This window comes from Amphiura filiformis, chromosome 20 (assembly GCF_039555335.1).
Source record: "Amphiura filiformis chromosome 20, Afil_fr2py, whole genome shotgun sequence".
Classification (NCBI taxonomy): Eukaryota; Metazoa; Echinodermata; class Ophiuroidea; order Amphilepidida; family Amphiuridae; genus Amphiura; species Amphiura filiformis.
In genome coordinates this window covers 25,856,926-25,879,500 of record NC_092647.1, presented here as the reverse complement: position 1 = coordinate 25,879,500, position 22,575 = coordinate 25,856,926, and the positions used below count along the sequence as shown (strand labels likewise).

The window sequence follows — 22,575 nt, the reverse complement described above, 5'->3', positions numbered from 1 at the left end:
CAAAATATTTTATTTTGTTTTTAGCTCAATCTTGAGGCTCCATTCCAAAAACAGTTTTTTTATTTTTTTGATATTGGCCTTATTTTTTGAGATATTGATCATATAAGGCATCAAATTGAACTTTTTAAAATTCACAAACGCCTATTTTCACAAAATGATGCATTAAAATCGGAAATAGACCAAAATATAAAAAAATGAGAAAACCGTTTCTTGAGTAGATCATGCTTTTTACGATGATCATATTTGCTTACCTATAGATGCTGTATTTATTGAGTTATCGTGTACCTAAATCGTCATTTTATCGAGAAAATCAACATTGAAATAAAAGCCGTTGAAGTTTAAAGTGGTCATATTTTGCCCTTTCATCGAATCTCACAGGAGAATGCGGCAGTTTTCGTTTGTGTACCTTATATTACGTAAACATCGGGTAAATCCACAGCCCCTTGAGAAGTTTGAGCGAAATCCATTCATAACTTGATATTTAAATCGGGGAAAAACTTGAAAAAACCCACATTTTATCAGCTAAAACGGAGCCATTTGACCACTAGGTTTTTGTGAAATCAGTGCTTCCGTGGCGCTTCCATAAGATGCGCCGCGCATGCAGATAAGCGTCGCGTATGCGTAGCGTATTTGTGCGTTAACAAATTGCGCGATACGCAACGCGCTGCGTTGTTGCGCGCGTGTACCCTGTTGGTACAACAAAGATTTTCTTTCCTTTTCAATTTCAAACACGAGTGGAATAGTGAAATAAAATCCTTAAAATATTGCAGTTGGAGTTTACAAATCTGGATTTTTATTCCTTGTATTTATAAAAAGTACAAACATATCAAAAAAAACTCAATTTTGCGAAACAAACAATGTCCAGAGTACACAGCTGCGTTAAAGACGGTATATGGCATTGTTGATACTTTGTAGAGTTCATTTATCTTGATTAAGGTAAAAAAGCACAAACATTTTAAGATAGCAAATCACATTAATATCTTGATTACTGTAATGATTTTATTATGATACCTGACAATTTGTGCGTGATTTGTAATGGTATTATTTTCATATAAGTATTTGTAACTTTTCAGCTACTGTATATTTTATTTGTATTAATTAATAAGGTAGACTAAATACAAACAGGTGTTTATAAGAACCACTTACAATACTAAGCATGTTTGTTCTGACGTAGAAGATTCATTCAGGTAAAGATTTTGATCAATCACTGAAACAAACGACTGGAGTTAAAAGGGAGTCCGATTTTGAGCATGCGACAAATTGCCTCGATATCATTATAGATAAACAAATTCTGGTGTCAAATATACTTAATATTAATTATATTATATTAATTTATAAATAACACATTTTCTGTTGGTTAATGTGCCATGAAAAGCTTGAAATAACTATTATTGTGCCCTCAGGGTGCAGCAGCATTTCTTAAGCTCAAATTACATGGAGACATGTGTATTTCCTGGGCAATAAAGTTTTGATAAATGACGCAGGATATATCTGAAACAATAAATATGGCCTTATTTGTCCTGGGAAGTGAGTTGACAGAACACGACCCAAATATCTTTTTTGACGGTATAAATACCGGACTGACACATTTGTAAGCTGTGTAAAATTAGTATTTGTAGTATTTGAGCGCAGACTTACTACTCCCCACCCCCTCCCTACGAGGCTCCGGAGCAATATTATCTGAAATCTCTATTGTTTAGCATGCAGGTTTCAAATAATCGATTGTTTAGCTTGCAAGTTCAGAAAACATGGCTATCAAAAGTAGTTCGTAAAATATAATCCATAAGAGAAGAATACATAACAGTGAATAGAAATTGGCACAAGAAGTATATATCCGAATACTCAACAGCTCACATTATTATATTTGGCACATACTTTTGTTAGGACAACAGCAAATAATACGTGTTCAGCGGGGTGGTCAGTGAATGGTAGAAGTCCACATTTACTCTAACGCCCGGGCTATGTTTAATGGGCAATGAAAAGGTTAAAATAACCATTCTATTCCTTCAGGGAGCAGCAACATTTCTTAAGCACAATTTACATTTCGATTTTGCTTCGATATCATTACAGATGAAATAATTTTGGCGTCAAATATTTTGGTGATGTTAATAATTGCTCTGATACAGACTTGACATTTAATATGGAATACTTTTTCGCAAAATTCCAAGACTGGTCTGGTAGAGGTCTGCATAAACGGCACGGGCTAAATATTAATTGGGGTACGTCGGGAGATGATGTAAAATAATTGTTTGACAGAAAATGTGCTTTCCATTAGTTTACATTCTGGCGCTCATAATGTAGTGAATTAGCCTAAAATGGCGGATTTAAGGCGACTGAATTTGCTTTTTGTGGGGGTAAAATTTCTGAATGTGAGCCACATTATTCTGATATTATCAAATTCATTGAGGTTAAAGGCGATTTTACTAAACCTAAATACCAATAAGTGTTCGTCAGAACTGAAATGCACCTGTGATCTACCAGTTTTGAGAGTGGGAGGAGCTTTAAAAAATATGGCTCTTAAAAGTGGTATGCACTCAGAAAGTTTGAATGGTCCCCTGGGGCCAAATGTTATAAACTTACTGTACACAAAGAAACAGTGCGAGTTCATAGGACAACCTTGAATCCACACAGTTGTCCTTGTACTATAAGTTTGCAACATTTGACCCCAGGGGGCCATTCAAACTTTCGGAGTACGTACAGCCTTTAAGAGCCCCATTTTAAGCTCCTCCTCTGTTCAAAAACTTGGTGCATTGTAAGTGTTTTTCAGCTGTGATGAATGCCAGTTGCTGACGAAGTTTTAGAAATATCACCTCAAACCCCTATAAATTTGATAATAACAGAACCATGTTGCATAAAGTCTGAAATTGTGTCCACCACAAAGCTCAAATTCAGCCTCCCTAAATCCGCCATTTTAGGCAAATTCGCCACATTATGAGCACCATTATGTAAACATATGGAAAGCACATTTTCTATCAAACATTTCTTTTGCACCATCTCCCGACACACCCGAATTAATATTTAGCCCGTGCGGTTTATGCAGACCCCTTCCAGACCAGTCTTGGAATTGTGCGAAAAATATTCCATATTAAATGTCAAGTCTGTAGTAATAATTTATAAATAACACATTTTCTGTTTGGTTAATGGACCAGGTTAAAATAACTATTATTATGCTCTCAGTGAGCAGCAACATTGTATTCTGAGTTACAGTGTAAAATGTGCATGAAGGTCGTATTCATCGGTACCTCAAGTTGGTGCGATATGTATCTCATTTTAATAGTAAAACAGCTTTTAAACCAATCAATAATCCTATTGTTGAAAAGGATAATAAGCTTCTACCTTAGATGTCTATAGAATTCTTAATAACTCTGGTCTTTGTTTGCTTTGGCTAAATCATGTTCAAGTGGTGGGTTACAAAGCATTGTATTTTGTCTAGGTAGGAATGACCAACAATTAACAATGAGAGGACATTCCTGAACCTCGCTGACTTGGGGATACTTTGAAATAACCGCCAATTATGACTGTTTGATATTTTTAAAAGCAATGAGGATAAAGAGACACATGTAGAAACGAAAAAGGTACCATTTTGTTGAAGGAGCAAAGTTCAACAAACCATAACCCCACGTCTGGATATCGTTTGATGTCAAATGATATACCATTTTAAAGCTTATGATATATATTTTCTATTTTAGTAGATACAACCAGTATGTTTTACAGCACACTGTGGAATTGTTTGTGGACATTTTGGGTACTATAAATATAGTCAAAGTATACTGATGATTTGCTCAAAAATATTCTAGTACAATTTTAATGCGTTCTGTACATTGCCATCCTTTCAATTCTTCAAAAGTAGGCCAGCAATCATTGCGCAACTTTTTTATTCTTGTACAGATTGACAAGTAAGGTGGAGATCCCGGTTATAAAAACATGTCACCAAATAAGATTCACTATGTTATACAAGAGGGGTGACTTAATGTGTGTTTAATCAATTGGGTCGGGAATCCCATAGGTCAATCTCATAAATTTCTCTTGTAAACCTGTACACACGGGAATCGGGTAAATCTGTACTTGCGATCAATATATTAACATGTTATTTTTTTTATTTTTGAATTATACATGATACACGCATTGACAATCATGTACGTACTTCATAGTACACTGGAAAGTAGTGCAGTGCACTTTCTGTGAATGACTGCTGATAACCTGATTACGTTATGATGTTATATTATTATTAAGTTGTGTAACAGGATACACCTAGTACTGAGGCCAGCTATTGGCACCTTTCTATCATTTATTCTATTATTTCACGGATAACGGGTAGTAGAAAGACACTTTATTATATTGAAATTGTGACATGATATATAGGCCTATACAATATCCTGGTACCTGGATGTCGCTTAAAGTGCATTATCATTTGAGCATCGACATACTTTTTTCAAACTATGCTCAGAGAGTTTCCTGTTGGCTTCGAAATATGTGTCGGTATGCATGTGCCGACAGCTAGAAAGATTGTCCAATATCTTAGCATTTTCTAGTAACTATCTTGACCTTGTTTCAAGATCCCGAATCCGTAAAGTGTTGCAATGTTCTGGAATTGCCAATTTTGTGATAGATTCAATAACTGCTTAGAATGTCTTGAAACGAATCTTACACTTTAATCAAACTGGAAGAAAAAAAATGTATTTTTCAATTACATAATGATTATCAGCAAAGTTATGAAGCTTTGTATTTAAAGTAACACATAACAGATTACGATATATTTTAATCATGCTTATTATTCATTTTGGAATTAACATGAGTGATATAAGCATTAAATTCCTTTTACTTGCATTATTAAAGGTGTGTGTTTAACTATCCTCGATCTGTGTTTAAAAAGAAAACTATGACAACTTCAATGCATTGATTAAATAGTGGTAATTATTCTTTTAATAAAATGAATTTGTTTCAAATGAAAACCGCATTAAATTTTACATCGTGTAACACAAGGCAATGAAAGCATTTATCTGTACCATAAACTAATCAATGGCTAATATAGTTATATACCCCTAAATTAAACATACCAGACGGTCTATATGAATTTCGGAATATTCCTAACAAAGAAAAAGCACTTTTAATCCTTCGTTTCTGCGATTCATGGAAGCCGCCATGATAGCTCCTTTCTGCCACAAGCGGTACAGTGTAACCTTTTACACAGACCCGCGGCGAGCGTGTGTTGCTATGGCATTCGCGACCCCCACAGCGAATTTTGGTTTTTAGTGCTGTTTTTACTTTTCGTTCTCAAAAGACATTGTTGATCATAAATATTACTTAAAATACATTTTTTTATGTTCTTCTGTAGTTTTATGGGTAAAATTGTCGCGTTTTCTTTTGAACGAATGTTGAATCTGAACTTTGGTAGTATTCGCTTCGTGTCACCAAAGTTCACGAGCGCGAGTGCTGGTGGCACGGATTTCGCTGGTTTCAAAATCGGGGTACCGTTACAGCGTAATAAAATACATCGGGTATCAATATGGCCGCCGCCATGGATTGCAAAATGACCGTTGAACGTCGTAAGGAATTAAGAATTTCTCCTTTATTTGTACGTATATAAGCTTGGGACTTTTACTGTTTGTCGTTTTTATTATTACTGCAACTGTATAGACATTGATTAGTTTATGGTACAGATTTCCTTTAACAATGTTATTTTTCCAGCTACTGGTGCCGCCACGTACAAGTCGCTTTCGTCACTAAGTTATCGCTATTGACAATCTCTTTATTCTGTCACGAATCTTCAAACAAAACTTTAGTCTAAAGTAAGAATGCATTGCTATGCTTTGTTTACAAAGACCACCTATAGTATATAGCATACTTTTGGTACTATTTATGCTAAGCCATGAGCTTTATCACCATAAACTAACTTTGAAATCCATTAAACAAAATCACTTACACTACGACGTGACTATTATCATGGTACGGTTAGTTGTGTAAACTGTCAAATAAGCGTAGTTGAACCATCACACTCCCATTTGATTTGACTTAAATAAAGATGTACATGCCAACTTAGGTCACATCTTATCAAAGTTGATGTATCCATAGTATGTCATAGGGTGGTTTTATTGTATCCCCTTTAATCCCATGCATTGTAATTAGCCTGTTTACTTTGAGCCAACATATTCTACTTCCCAATGACAGAGTTGGTAACTTTCATAGCTCAAAAGCTGACCTCAAGTTGGGGAGCATGAAATTCTGTACCCATCTCTTTCACAAGTCACTAATGTACAAGCATATTGCAGTTATAGAACTGTTTCCTATTATATGTACCGACTGACATGTATATTTAATTCATGATTTTTGTGTGGACCACAGGCGGTTTTTGTGTAAAAACAAACGTGTCTCTTCCTTTGTCCTGAAATCTTTTGCGTGGTGAGCTACGGTATATGAAGGAAATCATACGTTGTTAAAGAAGGTATATGGCATTGTATTGTTACTTCATAGAGTTCATTCATCTTGATTAAGGTAACAAATCACAAACACTTTTAAAATAGCAAATCATATTAATATCTTGATTACTATAATATTATGATACTTGATAATTTGTGCGTGATTTGTAATGGTATTATTTTCATATAAGTATTTGTAACTTTTCAGCTACTGTATATTTTATTTGTATTAATCAATAAGGTAGACTAAATACAAACAGGTGTTTTTAAGAACCACTTACAATACTAAGCATGTTTGTTCTGACGTAGAAGATTCATTCATGTAAAGATTTTGATCAATCAAAAAGGGAGTCCGATTTTGAGCATGCGACAAATTGCCTCGATATAATTATAGATAAACAAATTCTGGCGTCAAATACTTCAGTGATGTTGATAGTTGCTCTGAAAGTATCAGTATAATTTATAAATAACAATTTTTATGTTTGGTTAATGTGCCATGAAAAGCTTGAAATAACTATTATTGTGCCCTCAGGGTGCAGCAGCATTTCTTAAGCCCAAATTACATGGAGACCTGTGTATTTCCTGGGCAATAAGTTTTGATAAATGACTGTCCTGGTAGTACAATAATACGCAGGATATATCTGAAACAATAAATATGGTCTTATAGTTTGTCCTGGGAAGTGGGTTGACAGAACTCGACCCAAATATCTTTTTGATGGTATAAATAGCGAACTGACTTTATTAGTTGTGATGTAAATGTAGCATTTCTAGTATTTGAGCGTAGACTTACTAATCTTCCTCCCTCCGAGGCTCCAGAGCAACATTATCTCAAATCTGTTGTTTAGCCTGCAGGTTTCAAATAATCTATTTGTTAACGTGCAGGTTCAGCGAATGAGCCGTAAATGTCCAAAATTGTATTCTGAGTTACAGTGTAAAATGTGCATGAAGGTCGTATTCATCGGTACCTCAAGATGGTGCGATATGTATCAAATTTTACACCTTTTAGGTTGTGACCGAAAATTTGAGGTACGTCTTAATTTTGTGTTGAGATCATAAGTTTAAATTTACAATTATGAAGTCTACCAACACAGATGAACTTTCATGCTAATAATCCTGATATTTTTACCAGCAATGTGAAAAAAGACACACGTAGAAACGAAAAAGGAACCGTTTTGTTGCAGGAGCAAAGTTCAACAAGCCATAACTCCGCTTCTGGATATCGTTTGAAGTCAAATGATATACAATTTTAAAGCTTATGATATATATTGTGGGATAGGCTTTTACGACGGGAATTCATAACAATTAGTGGGTTTTTAGCGGGTTCGCCGTCGGACAAGTTTTGAACTGTCAAGCTTTCGTCAGGAGTAGCTCTGACTTCTTCAGGACAAAGTACCTAAGAATGAGACATGTAGACCGCCCCTTGTCTACTGATGACTCTGAAAAGAGTCGTTCACTGAAGACTGCCCCTTGTCAACAGAGAACAAGCAGCTTATGATATATATTTTCTAAACACGAAATAAAACAAAATTCGTCGGGGAGGAATTTACAGCTCATTCGTTGTGTACGGTCACATATGGTTGATGGGCAATGAAAAAATTGAAATAACCATTCTATTCCCTCGGGTACAGTAGCAGCAACATTTCTTAAGCCTAATTTACATTTCGATATCATTATAGATGAAATAATTTTGAAGTTAAATACTTTTTCTGTTTGGTTAATGGGCCATGAAAAGGTTAAAATAACTATTATTATGCTCTCAGTGAGCAGCAACATTGCTTAATCCCAAATTACATGGAAACATGTGTATGTCCTGGGCAATAAAGCTGTGATTAATGACTGTCCTGGTAGTACAATATACACAGGAGATTTCTCAGGCAATAAATATGGATTTGTTTGGTTGACAAAACTCGACCCAAATATCTTTGATAAAACTACACATTAGTTCATCTCAAGGCCATAGAAGCAAAATAACTGTACACACAAATTTTTTGAAATTCATTTGAAGAGTAGTTGACACAAGAGGAGAGAAAATATTATTGTGGTATTGGCCACAGTTGTTTGCAGTTTTCTATCTTTCCTTTTGTTTTTCTTTAAATATTCCCAATGTGTGATGTTACACAGTACTTATTCATCTTGATTGAGCCCTGTCAAATTGTTTGTAACCTTTTGTATGTGTAGGGTGGTAGAAAGTGTGTCATGTAGAAATGGCAATGTAGAACTTGAACTTTGAGAAGCTAACAAAAGTGTGAAAAACATCAACTTTACAGAGAAACTCTTTGGAGCGTGTAACATGTCTTGAGAAAATAAATAGCCCGGGTTCTATTCTGTGTTAATATTGACAAGCAAAATTACTAATATGCACAAGGACATATTTCTCCATGTAAATTGAACTGTATAGGCAAGCATCAGGGTCATACTATAAAAGTTTATACTGGCATTATTAGCAAACCTGCCTGCCGATGTCAGCTCAGCTTTAACACCAATGGAAAGTAAGGCAAATATGATTAGCTCAAATATATTTTAGTACAATTTTAATGCCTTCTGTACGTTGCGATCCTTTCAATCCTTCAAATGTAGGACAACAGATTGTACAGATTGACAAGTAAGGTGGAGATCCCGGTTATCAAAACATGTCACCAAATAAGATTCATTATGTTATACAAGAGGGGTGACTTAATGTGTGTTTAATAAATAAGGTCGGGAACCCCATAGGTCAATTTCATAAATTTCTCTTGTAAACCTGTACACACGGGAATCAGCTTAATCTGTACTTGCGATCCATATATCAACATGTTATTTTTTTATTTTTGAATTATACATGATACACGCATTGACAATCAAGTACGTACTTCTTAGTACACTGGAAAGTAGTGCAGTGCACTTTCTGTGAATGAGTGCGGATATAAACCTGATTTCGTTATGATGTTATATTATTATTAAAGTTGTGTAACAGGATACACCTGAGGCCAGCTATTGGCACCTTTCTATCATTTATTCGATTATTGCACGGATAACTGGTAGCAGAAAGACACTTTATTATATGGAAATTGTGACATAATATATTTACAATATCCTGGAACCTGGATATCGCTTAAAGTACATTATCATAAGAGCATCGACATGCTTTTTTGGCAAACTATGCTCAGTAAGTGTCCTGTTTGCTTCGAGATATGTGTCGATATGTGCCGAAAGCAAGAAATATTTCCCGATATCTGCGTATTTTCTAATAAGCATCTTGACCTTGTTTCAAGATCCCGAATCCGTTAGGTGTCACAATATTCAGGAATTGTCAATTTTGCGATAAATGACGTCTTGAAATGAATCTTACAGTGAAATCAAACGGAAGAAAAACAGAGATTTTTTAAATTACAGAATGATTATCAGCAAAATTAAGAAGCTTTTAGATTACGCTATACTTTAATCATGCTTATTATTCATTTTGCAATTGGCATGTGTAGTTTAAGCATTGTAGTCTTTTTACTGGAATTGTTAAAGATGTGTTACTATCCTCGATCTGTGTTTAAAAAAACTATGACAAGATCGATATATTGCTCAGAGAGTGGTTATTATTCTTTAAACGAAAGGTTGCAATCTGTTTCATATAAAAACCACATTGAATTTTACATCGTGTAATAAAGGCAGTGAAAGCATTTCTGTTAACAATGTTGTTTTTCCAGCTACTGGTGCCGCCACGTACAAGTCGCTTTCGTCATTAAGTTATCGCCATTTGCCAATCTTCTTATTCTGTCGCGAATCTTCAAACAAAACTTTAGTCCAAAGTAAGAATGCTTTGCTATGCTCTGTTTACAAAGACCATAATAGTATAGCATACTTTTAATACTATTTATGCTAAGCCATGCACAGCGTCATCATCCCTATATCTTCGTGTCAAATATTGCCGTGATAGTACGGCGAATCCTCTCGTTTTTCAAAAGCTACGCATGGCGATTTTGTTCGAGATATGCCTAGCGACTCAGGCTAAGCATACCATTTACACGATATGAGATACCACAGAGTCTCTATTCTACACGTTTTTACGATTTGCGCATGCCCAGTACCCCATATGATATTGTCATTACAAGAAAATTCGATTTGTTGTCAGGTAAAACCCAGGTTTTGTTTTCAATACAGTAACTGGAAATTCAATACACTAAGCGGAAATTAAAAATGTGATATATTCAACTGTTTGAAAATTATAATCATATAAAGCTCAGATCCACGTGCTGTATAGAATATTAAATCACAAGTCTATAATACAACGCACTATATCGAGACACTATGCAACTTTCTTTATCTGCGTCAATAATAGAATATTGATTTAAATAGAATTGATACACCTCTACATGTTGAGTTTGTACTTCATCACTGAGCGATCTAGCGATAGATTCCTAGCCAATCAGATAGGACTCCTTTTCTTGCGTTCGGTGAAATACCAATCGCCCGTCGCTCACCAACGGAGTATTAAGTTGCATTGAAAAAATATTTATAATACAGGGTGTCGACACTGTGCCATGAGCATTATCACCATAAGCTAACTTTTAAATCCATTAAACAAAATCACTTACACTCCGACGTGACTATTATCATGGTACGGTTAGTGGAGTAAACTGTCAAATAAGTGTAGTTGAACCATCACACTCCCATTTGATTTGACTTAAATAAAGATGTACATGCCAACTTAGGTCACATCTTATCAAAGTTGATGTAGCCATAGTATGTCATAGGGTGGTTTTATTGTATCCCCTTTAATCCCATGCATTGTAATTGCCTGTTTACTTTGAGCCAACATATTCTACTTCCCAATGACAGAGTTGGTAACTTTCATAGCTCAAAAGCTGACCTCAAGTTGGGGAGCATGAAATTATGTACCCATCTCTTTCACAAGTCACTAATGTACATGCATATTGCAGTTATAGAACTGTTTCCTATATGTACCGACTGGCTTGTATATTTAATTCATGATTTTTTATGGACCACAGGCGGTTTTTGTGTAAAAAGAAACGAGTCTTTTCCTTTGTCCTGAAATCTTTTGCAATACATCGCTATCAAACTATGGATATACCAGTGATTGTTGCATTACTGTAAAAAACTCAATTTTTGATCATTTACATGCCAAATTAGGTCACATCTTATCAATATCGATGTAGCCATAGTATGTCATAGAGTGTTATTATCGTACCCCTTTCAATCCCATGCATTGTAATTAGCCTATTTACTTTCAGCCAACATATTCTCCTCCCCAATGACAGAGTTAGGTAACCTTCATAGTTCAAAAGCTGACCTCAAGTTGCGGAGTATGCGATTATGTACCCATCACATTCAAATGCCATTAATGGGGATGTACAGCTGACCTCAAGTTGCGGAGTATGCGATTATGTACCCATCACATTCAAATGCCATTAATGGGGATGTACAAGCATATTGCAGTTACAGAACTGTTTCCTATATGTACCGACTGGCTTGTTTGAGATAAATAGCAATTGCTTTAGCCCATAGCAAGCCCTGCGAATTTCCTGCTATAAAAGCGTGTCCTGAAATGAGCATCACACATGTTAACATATTGGGACGACATGGATGTATATTCCCAAATTAGGTCATATGGTCCATAGGATATATTATAAAAGGTTTCCTTTCCACCTGGGTACACGTAATGTAAATGTAAAGCTAAGTTTAATACTTCAGATGAGCGACAGGCTGCTAACAATAAGATTCCTCATATTTTTGCAGAAGACTGTGATCAAACCTATTGCCGAAATCAAACTAGAGTATTGCTGGCGAATAAGTATAAACTAAGTATCATAATATAGATTGCGGCAAAATTTGATGCCTTGTTCTGGATACACATCCGAATACTCAACAGCTTACATGTAATTGGCACATACTTTTCACTTGACAACAGCAAATGAATACGTGGTGAGCCATATGAAGGAAATCCTACGTTGTTAAAGAAGGTATATGGCATTGTATTGTACTTTATAGAGTTCATGTATCTTGATTATGGTAAAAAAGCACAAACACTTTTAAAATAGCAAATCATATTAATATCTTGATTACTATAATATTATGATACTTGATAATTTGTGCGTGATTTGTAATGGTATTATTTTCATATAAGTATTTGTAACTTTTCAGCTACTGTTTATTTTATTTGTAATAAATAATAAGGTAGACTAAATACAATACAATACAATACAATACAATAAACGGAATTTATATAGCGCCTTAGCATACGTATGAACAAAGCGCTTTACAATGATCTTAAAAGTACAACTTACACTACATCTTAGGCTACACTCAATGTACAACTTAATTAAAAATATTAAAAAAACTTAGTTTGGAAACAAATAGGTTTTCAGATTAGATTTAAAAGTGGCCAGACTATGTGAAGTACGAAGTTGTACAGGTAATTTGTTCCAGAGAGCTGGCACATAATTACAGAAGGCATTATTCCCATACGTTGTGTGAGTTCTTTTACATTCAAGCAGACTGCCATCAGCATGTGATCGTAGGAACATACCATCAGAAAATATGTGAGATTTTAGGAGATTTTGTATGTACAGTGGTGTTGTTTCATGTCTACTTTTATAAGCGAATGTGAGTAGTTTGTAGGTAATACGCTCATTTACTGGAAGCCAGTGAAGCTATTTCAGCAGAGGAGTGGTCTGTTCCATACGGTTTGCCTTGAAAACAAGTCTGGCAGCTCTGTTTTGTATCTTTTGTAGTTTTTGTGTGTTTTTTACAGTTGTTCCATATAATAAAGAGTTACAATAATCAATTCGAGAAATAACAAGTGAGCGGACAGCATGGTTGCAAGTATCTTGATCAATATAACAGCGAATGCGTCCTATATTACGAAGATGATAATTTAAAGAGCGAGAGACAGCAGATATTTGAGATGACATAGACATGGTTGAATCAAAAAGAACTCTAAATACAAACAGGTGTTTATAAGAACCACTTACAATACTAAGCATCAATCACTGAAAAAAACGACTCGAGTTAAAAGGGAGTCCGATTTTGCGCATGCGACAAATTGCCTCGATATCATTATAGATAAACAAATTCTGGCGTCAAATACTTCAGTGATGTTGATAGTTGCTCTGAAAGTATCAGTATAATTTATAAATAACACATTTTCTGTTGGTTAATGTGCCATGAAAAGCTTGAAATAACTATTATTATGCCCTCAGGGTGCAGCAGCATTTCTTAAGCCCAAATTACATGGAGACCTGTGTATTTCCTGGGCAATAAAGTTTTGATAAATGACGCAGGATATATCTGAAACAATAAATATGGCCTTATTTGTCCAGGGAAGTGGGTTGACAGAACTCGACCCAAATATATCTTTTTGATGGTATAAATACCGGACTGACACATTTGTAAGCTGTGTAAAATTAGTATTTCTAGTAATTGAGCTTAGACTTACTAATTCTCACCCCTTCCCTACCAGACTCCGGAACAATATTATCTGAAATCTCTATTGTTTAGCCTGCAGGTTTCAAATAATCTCTTGTTTAGCTTGCAGGTTCAGAAAACATGGCTATCAAAAGTAGTTCGTAAAACATACTGCACGAGAAAAGAATACACAACAGTGAATAGAAATTGGCACTATAAGTATATATCCGAATACTCAACAGCTCACATTATTATATTTGGCTCATACTTTTGTTACGACAACAGCAAATAATACGTGTTCAGCGGGGTGGTCAGGTGAATGGTAGAAGTCCACATTTACTCTAACGCCCAGGCTATGGTAAATGGGCAATGAAAAGGTTAAAAAAACCATTCTATTCCCTCAGGGAGCAGCAACATTTCTTAAGCCCAATTTACATTTCGATTTTGCCTCGATATCATTACAGATGAAATAATTCTGGCGTCAAATACTTTGGTAATGTTGATAATTGCTCTGAAAGTAATAGTAATAATTTTTTGATAACACATTTTCTATTTGGTTAATGTGCCATGAAAGGTTGAAATAACTATTATTATGCCCTCAGGGTGCAGCAGCATTTCACAAGCCCAACTTACATGGAGACATGTGTATTTCCTGTGAAATAAAGTTGTGATATTATGATTGTCCTGGTAGTACAATATACGCAGGATATAAAATATGGCCTTATTTGTCCTGGGAAGTGAGTTGACAGAACACGACCCAAATATCATTTTGAGTGTATAAATAGCGACTTTATTACTTGTGAGTTGAAAGAGCTTGAAAGTATTATTTCTAGTGCTTGAGCGTGGATTTACTAATCCCCCTCCCTCCGAGTCTCCGGGGCGACATTATCTCAAATCTGTTGTTTAGCCTGCAGGTTTCAAATAATCTCTTGTTTATCCTGCAGGTTCAGATAACATGGCTATCAAGGGTAGTTGATAAAATATAATGCACGGGAGAAGAATACATAACAGGAAATAGAAACGGGCACTAGAAGTAAACTCAACCAAGAAAGTATCGAAACGATTATACATGGTCAGATATATCAGGAACTAAAATATATAGCAAAAACTTATTTAGCTTTCTCCTGCGCATTTTGATACTTCTTTTGTTGCTCTACGATATCATTTGGTCGAGTTATGGGCGCTTGAGTGGCTTCAAGTCGGATTTTGAAAGTTGCACTGCCTGGATTCGTGTGTGTACACGGCGATCACATTTGGCTTGAATAGGAGCTAAGTGCAACTTTCAAAATCCGACTTGAAGCCACTCAAGCGCCGGCGCCCATAACTCAACCAAATGATATCGTAGAGCAACAAAAGAGGTATCAAAATGCGCAGGAGAAAGCTGCGCTTTATATACATCAAATAAGTTTTTGCTATATATTTCAGTTCTCGATATATCTGACCATCTATAATCGTTTCGATACTGTATGGGTTGAGTTTATATATCCGAATACTCAACAGCTCATATATTTGGCCCATACTTTTGTTATAACAACAGGAAATAATACGTGCTCAGCTGTATGGTAGAAAGTCCACGTTAACCCTAACGCCCAAGCCTATAATTATGGCTAATTGCCAATGAAAAGGTTGAAATAACCATTCTATTCCCTCAGGGAGCAGCAACATTTCTTAAGCCCAATATTTACATTTTTCTGTTTGGTTAATGGGCCATTAAAAGGTTGAAATAACCATTATAAAAAAAATTATGCTCTCGGAGAGCAGCAACATTTCTTAAGCCCAATTTACATGGAAACATGTGCATTTCCTACACAGGATACTTCTCAGGCAATAAATATGGATTTTCTTGTCCTGGGAAGTGGGTTGACAGAACTCGACCCAAATATCTTTGATAAAACTACACATAGATTCATCTCATGGGCATAAAAGCAAAATAACGGTACAGAGAAATGTTTTGAAATTCATTTGAAGAGTAGTTACTGTGGTATTGACCACAAATAAGCAATCTTCAGTACAATAACATCGACCATGACCACTGAACACGCCGGTTAAGCCGATGATAGCGCTCCGGTGAGTGTACCAAATTCGAGTAGCGTAGAAGTCAAATTTTTCTTTCTATCTTTCCTTTTGTTTTTATTTAAGTATTCTCAATGCGTGATACTCCACATTACCTATTCATCTTGATATTAATTTGGCTGAATCAGAGGCGAACTTTTTATGTGACATTTTGATTTTGTATGTGTATGCTAGTACGAAGTGTGCCATGTAGAAATGACAATGTAGAACTTGAACTTTGAGAAGCAAACAAATGGGTGAAAAACATCAACTTTCCAGAGAAACTCTCTGGAGCGTGAAACATGTCCTGAGAATCTAAATAGCCCGGGTTCTATTCACGTCGTAGTGTAACTGATTTTGTTTAATGGATTAAATTGGAATGAATTTGTTTAAGTTAGTTAATGGTGATAATGCTCATGGCCATTGTTACAGAAATGCTTTTATTGCCTTTGACAAGTCAAACGTCCTGGAATATTGCTTGGCAAAATCACTAATATACACGAGGACATTTCACTTCCAGTACATATTGAAAGACATACTTGCTGGCACTATTTCTTCGTGTAAATTGAGCTTTAGTTAGTCAAGAATCAGTGTCATACTAAAGTTTATACTGGCATTATTAGCAAACCTGACTGCCGATGTCAGCTCAGGTTTAACACCAATAGAAAATAAGGCAAATATGATCAGTATGCTTCGACTATATTTATAAATACGTTTTTATAAATATGCACGTGACCACTTCGGCGCTGCCATAACAGCTTGTAGAGAGTAAATCTCGAGTGACCTTTTACATAGCGGGTGGTCTTCCTATACATTTAAATTTAAATGCAAAGGCGGAACAACATGAGACTACTCTGTAGCAAAATTGTCTATTCTGTTCAACTTTGTGATAATATTGTAAACGTTTCCGTTGTTGAATATTTTTTCCGTCGTCAAATACTTTGAAACTGTTGTTTTTGATAACATATTACAAATTCGAAATCCGCCCATGTGTAATAATTTTGCTATTCAATTAATACTTTAATTTGATGATATTTTATCTACAGAGTTCCTATCTTTTTCTGTATAGTGGTCAATGCATGAGGATTTGGTCACGCTTGCTGGTCTTGGTATGTCGTGCCCATGGGTCACGTGCGTATTTATAAAAACGTATTTATAAATATAGTCAAAACGTATTTATAAATAGATATCAATTGCAAGTGCACAGACAAAAACCATCCAGTTGCAACTCATTTCAATCAACCCGGACACACACTTAGTCACTTTAAAGTCACTGGAATTGAACATTGTTTTGACAAACCAAACTCACACAGAACCGTGAAAACTACTGGCAACACCAGTTAAAATCATTCAAACCACTGGGCCTACACATAAAAAAAAAACTTCCGCACGTATATTAGTTTTTTCTCTGCGTGGTTTACTTCGCTCGGTTAGCTGCCCTTGCGAAGTAAACCACTCAGACGACGCGGACGCTTCGTTGTTAATCGGTGATGAACAACGGTGAAACATGATTGAATCCTTAAGTGAACATATTGGGTACTATAAATATAGTCAAAGTATACTGATGATTTGCTCAAAAATATTCTAGTACAATTTGAATGCGTTCTGTACATTGCCATCCTTTCAATTCTTCAAAAGTAGGCCAGAAATCATTGCGAAACATTTTTATTCTTGTACAGATTGACTAGTAAGGTGGAGATCCCGGTTATAAAAACATGTCACCAAATAAGATTCATTATGTTATACAAGAGGGGTGACTTAATGTGTATTTAATAAATTGGGTCGGGAATCCCATAGGTCAATTTCATAAATGTCTCTTGTAAACCTGTACACACGGGAATCAGCTTAATCTGTACTTGCGATCCATATATCAACATGTTATTTTTTTATTTTTGAATTATACATGATACACGCATTGACAATCATGTACGTACTTTATAGTGTACTGGAAAGTAGTGCAGTGCACTTTCTGTGAATGACTGCGGATAACCTGATTTCGTTATGATGTTATATTATTATTTAAAGTTGTGTAACAGGATACACCTGAGGCCACCTATTGGCACCTTTCTATCAATTATTCTATTATTTCACGGATAACTGGTAGCAGAAAGACACTTTATTATATTGAAAGTGTGACATAATATATAGACCTATACAATATCCTGGTACCTGGATGTCGCTTAAAGTGCATTATCATTTGAGCATCGACGTACTTTTTTCAAACTATGCTCAGTAAGTTTCCTGTTGGCTTCGAAATATGTGTTGATATGTGCCGATAGCTAGAAACATTGTGCAATATCTTATAATTTTCTAGTAACCATCTTGACCTTGTTTCAAGATCCCGAATCCGTAAGGTGTTACAATGTTCTGTAATTGCCAAATTTGTGATAAATTCAATAACTGCTTACGATGTCTTGAAACGAATCTTACACTTTAATCAAACTGGAAGAAAAAAAATGTATTTTTCAATTACATAATGATTATCAGCAAAGTTATGAAGCTTTGTATTTAAAGTAACACATAACAGATTACGATATATTTTAATCATGCTTATTATTCATTTTGGAATTAACATGAGCGATATAAGCATTAAATTCCTTTTACTGGATTAAAGATGTGTGTTTAAAAAAAAAAACTATGACAACTTCAATGCATTGATTAGATAGTGGTAATTATTATTTTAATAAAAGGATGCAATTTGTTTCAAATGAAAACCGCATTACATTTTACATCGTGTAACACAAGGCAATGAAAGCATGTCTGTTAACAATGTTATTTTTCCAGCTACTGGTGCCGCCACGTACAAGTCGCTTTCGTCATTAAGTTATCGCCATTGACAATCTCTTTATTCTGTCACGAATCTTCAAACAAAACTTAAGTCTAAAGTAAGAATACATTGCTATGCTTTGTTTACAAAGACCACCTATAGTATAGCATACTTTTAGTACTGTTTATGCTAAGCCATGAGCTTTATCACCACAAACTAACTTTGAAATCCATTAAACAAACCCACTTACACTCCGACATGACCATGGTACGGTTAGTTGTGTTAACTGTCAAATAAGCGCAGTTGAACCATCACACTTCCCATTTGATTTGATTTCAATAAAGATTCTGTAAGAGGGTACGAACTGCAGCAAAGTTGCCTGTATGAATAACGTATTATGAGACCATCTCAAAACCTTCATAAAGTCGCAATAGCCTTATTAGAGATAATGGCGTCAAAACCTATCATGCAAATTTAAGACTTTGTTTTATTTGCTTTGTTCTCGTTTGCCTGCAGCATCTCAGCACATCTCGGTTGATAAAGTTAGGGACACAGTTGACCTGATAGCCTTTTAATTTCAAATAAGTCGTTCTTCTCCAGAGGCCATGAAATGAAGAAACCACGGCAGAGCACCTGACGATTTATGCAAATCTATGTAAAATATCACCATAAACTAACTTTGAAATCCATTTACCAACATTTCAAACACACACCGACGCGCGTGACTAGTATCATGTACAGTTACACTGAAAGCCAAACTGAAGTCTAGGTGACTCTAAAAGCAGAGTCCAGCCACTCTGCGACTCTATGTCTAAAATGACTCCATATTGGGACTCCCTTGAAGAGTCATAAATTTCTTGACTCCGCTGAAGAGTCACTGTTGATGACTCTACACAGGAGTCATTTGAATCCTAATATAGAGTCATTTTAGAAATAGAGTCGCGTAGTGGCTGGACTCTGCTCCTAGAGTAACCCAGACTCCATTAATAGAGTTACCCTGACTCCATTACAGAGTCACTCCGACAGTCCGAAAAAAGACAAAATAATGATACACATAGATGTCTATCAAGATAAAAATTCAAAGTAAAGACCTACCGGAATAGGAGACTTTACCAAGGGGTGACACTAAATTCACGGTTGTTCTATTAGCAACGCAAAACCTATGAAAAATTCCGCTGGTTTACTAGCTAGAAAGTGAGGCCAGTTATCGATCCGTTATGAATAATTCATGTTCGACCCTTGGATCATGTTAATTGATATTGGCAAATAACAACGTTGTTAGTTTTGCGAACTTTGCCTGTTCAATGAGAGTATAGCGCGCCCCAATACATCTGGGCACAAACCAGGCGAAAACGATCCAGTTTAATGAAATGGCGGACGGGTATTCCCATCAGACACCAGTGATATGTTTTTTCAAAGAAAGTATACTAATTTGATATGAAATGACATGTTGCAATAGCAAAGTCAAAACTAGGACTTGCTGTCAATAATATGAAGGAAATATGTGACAGAGGCAAGGTGTGAAATACAAGTAGTATATAAGTTATAATAACATTTGATACCCGACCTGACCTTCCATCATGGCGGCTTATTCGTCTTATGTATTTCTATTATGCTCTCAAGTAAAATAAAATACCATTCTGCACTAAGCAGACAGAATGTTACTTGGCTCCCAGCATGAATTATTGATTTTATACGGAGGTAAAGAAATGCACATTGTATGTGCAAGCCGTACATAAATACTCCAAATATTTACGGTAAATCTGAATAGTGGTCACATGTTGCAATATCATGTGTTCGGGAAATCACGTGGCAACATTTTAGGATTTCAGGCTTGTTTACTAGTTAATTGACATTTGTACTCTTTATTATTTATCTTTGTTAATTAACATATATTTTAAATGCTGATAAATCGTGGTTGGCTGCCCATGATATCTGTTAAATTCAATGTTTTATGAATATAATTCTACCACGCAGAGGAGGTCACGCAGCAGAATTTCACATCATCTGACTTAGCTAGATTTCGAAGCTCTGCTCTTCAAATTCAAGTAAATTTCAAAGTTTATACATTTAATATATTTAATATGATACTAATTTTTTGTTATAACCAACTGGTACACGAAATATACTAGCTTATTACCTATACAGAAAGGTGATTATCAGCCTCCACTCAGCAAATTGACATGCCCGGCATATGCAGCCATTCTCCGTCTGGATAACATGACTGTCGCCCTCAACACGTCTGGGCACAAATTTAAATAACAATACGCTATTTACATATCAATTCGGCCTCATGCTAATTAATGCTGCCCCATCCAGGAGTTCATCTATGACTTTACTCTGAGTTTGACGCCATAGGCGATTGTCAGACGACACAATGGAGAAAATTTAGCTTGACCACCCTCCTCTTGGAATGGGAGAATATACATTCCATGGTGTCAAGAGCCAAGCAATTACAGAGTCTGGCTCCCTTGAAGAGTCATAAATTTCTTGACTCCGTCGACGACTCTGAATGTAGAGTCAATTGACCCCACAGGTAGAGTCAACTGACTCTCCTGTGATAATCAGGTGACTCCTTTGGAGAGTCAGTGCTAGTTTACTCCACTTATAGAGTCACTTGACTCCATTCTGTCTATCAGTGTAGTGGTGTAAACTGTTATATAAGCGTAGTTAAAGCATAGTACTTCCTACTTGATCTGACTTAAGTTGCAGCTAATTTGCCGTTAGGAATAACGTATTATGAGACCTACATGGGTTAAAACAGATAATTTCATCCGATTTTGATGAAAATGGTCTTTAAATATTCGACTACAATTTAATTTGCAATACCTGAGATGTTTTGTTACCTGGGTAACACAGTGAAACAGATCAATACCCATTCAACCCTATTGGCTGTATATATCTATTTTGCTGTGTTTCCTAGGTAACCAAATGTCCTAGATAGTGCAAACTATTCTTTTTATTGCTATTACAAGACGAAAAATTTGACACCATTTTCATAAAAATGACCTGAGGAATATTGTACTAGATTTAACCAAATTTGAGTAACTTTGACATTTGACCCCTGTATAAACTTTGACCTCGGAATCCTGGGACTGCACAAAGGGCTAAATTTGGCTAACGTGTTTTCCTAACAGGTGATCTACATTTATTTTGCTTGCATCACCCGCGGCTCAATTGTTACTCTCAAATTGATTATTCTGCAGTACTATAAGTCGTTCTTTCTCAATGACCATGATATGGAGAAACCTGGAATGAAAGAACTAGGCTAGCATATTGATGCAATATTTGGAATGCTTAGATAAATTGTTGTACTTGTTGTCAAATATTCCACTGATGTATCAATTTAGTCTCGTTTGCTTTGATATTGTCAAGTGTATCTTGTTGTTCCAATCAAACTCGAAGTTTTCACATTTTAGCTACAATATTGAACTGCTGTAAAATATATACGACCATAATGAATGATGGTATCCTTTTACCAACATTTTAACACTTACTACGACGTGACTAGTATACAGTATGATGGTACGGTTAGTGGTGTAAGCTGTCAAATAAGCGTAGTTAAAGCATATTTGATTTGACTTAAGTAAAGATTTTGTAAGAGGCTACGAACTGAAGACGGTTAAAGCATATTTGATTTGACTTAAATAAAGATTTTGTAAGAGGCTACGAACTGAAGACAGTTTAGTCAGCAAGTGGCAAACGCTACCTAGTCTTGGATCAAACCATCTGTTGATTGACATTATTGTATGTGCTAAGTCTGTTCCAAAACTGTTTTCGCTCTTCCACAGGAACCTTATGGATAATGTTATCTTCAAAGATGATCTTAAATCAAAGCTTAATGATCTTGACCTCTGCGAGGTGCTTGAGCGATTTGTTTCTTGCTTGAGGACTGTGTTAGATACTCAGCAGCGTTCTTGTTATGTCAGATTTCGTCATCTTTGT

At 35.5% G+C, this 22,575-nt stretch overlaps 1 protein-coding gene across 1 annotated transcript in view; it reads right to left on the bottom strand.

Moving 5' to 3' along the window:
- Window positions 1-22,575, bottom strand: part of LOC140141949 (glycine receptor subunit alpha-3-like) — a 274,144-nt gene that overhangs the window by 196,379 nt on the left and 55,190 nt on the right. The window lies entirely within an intron of this gene.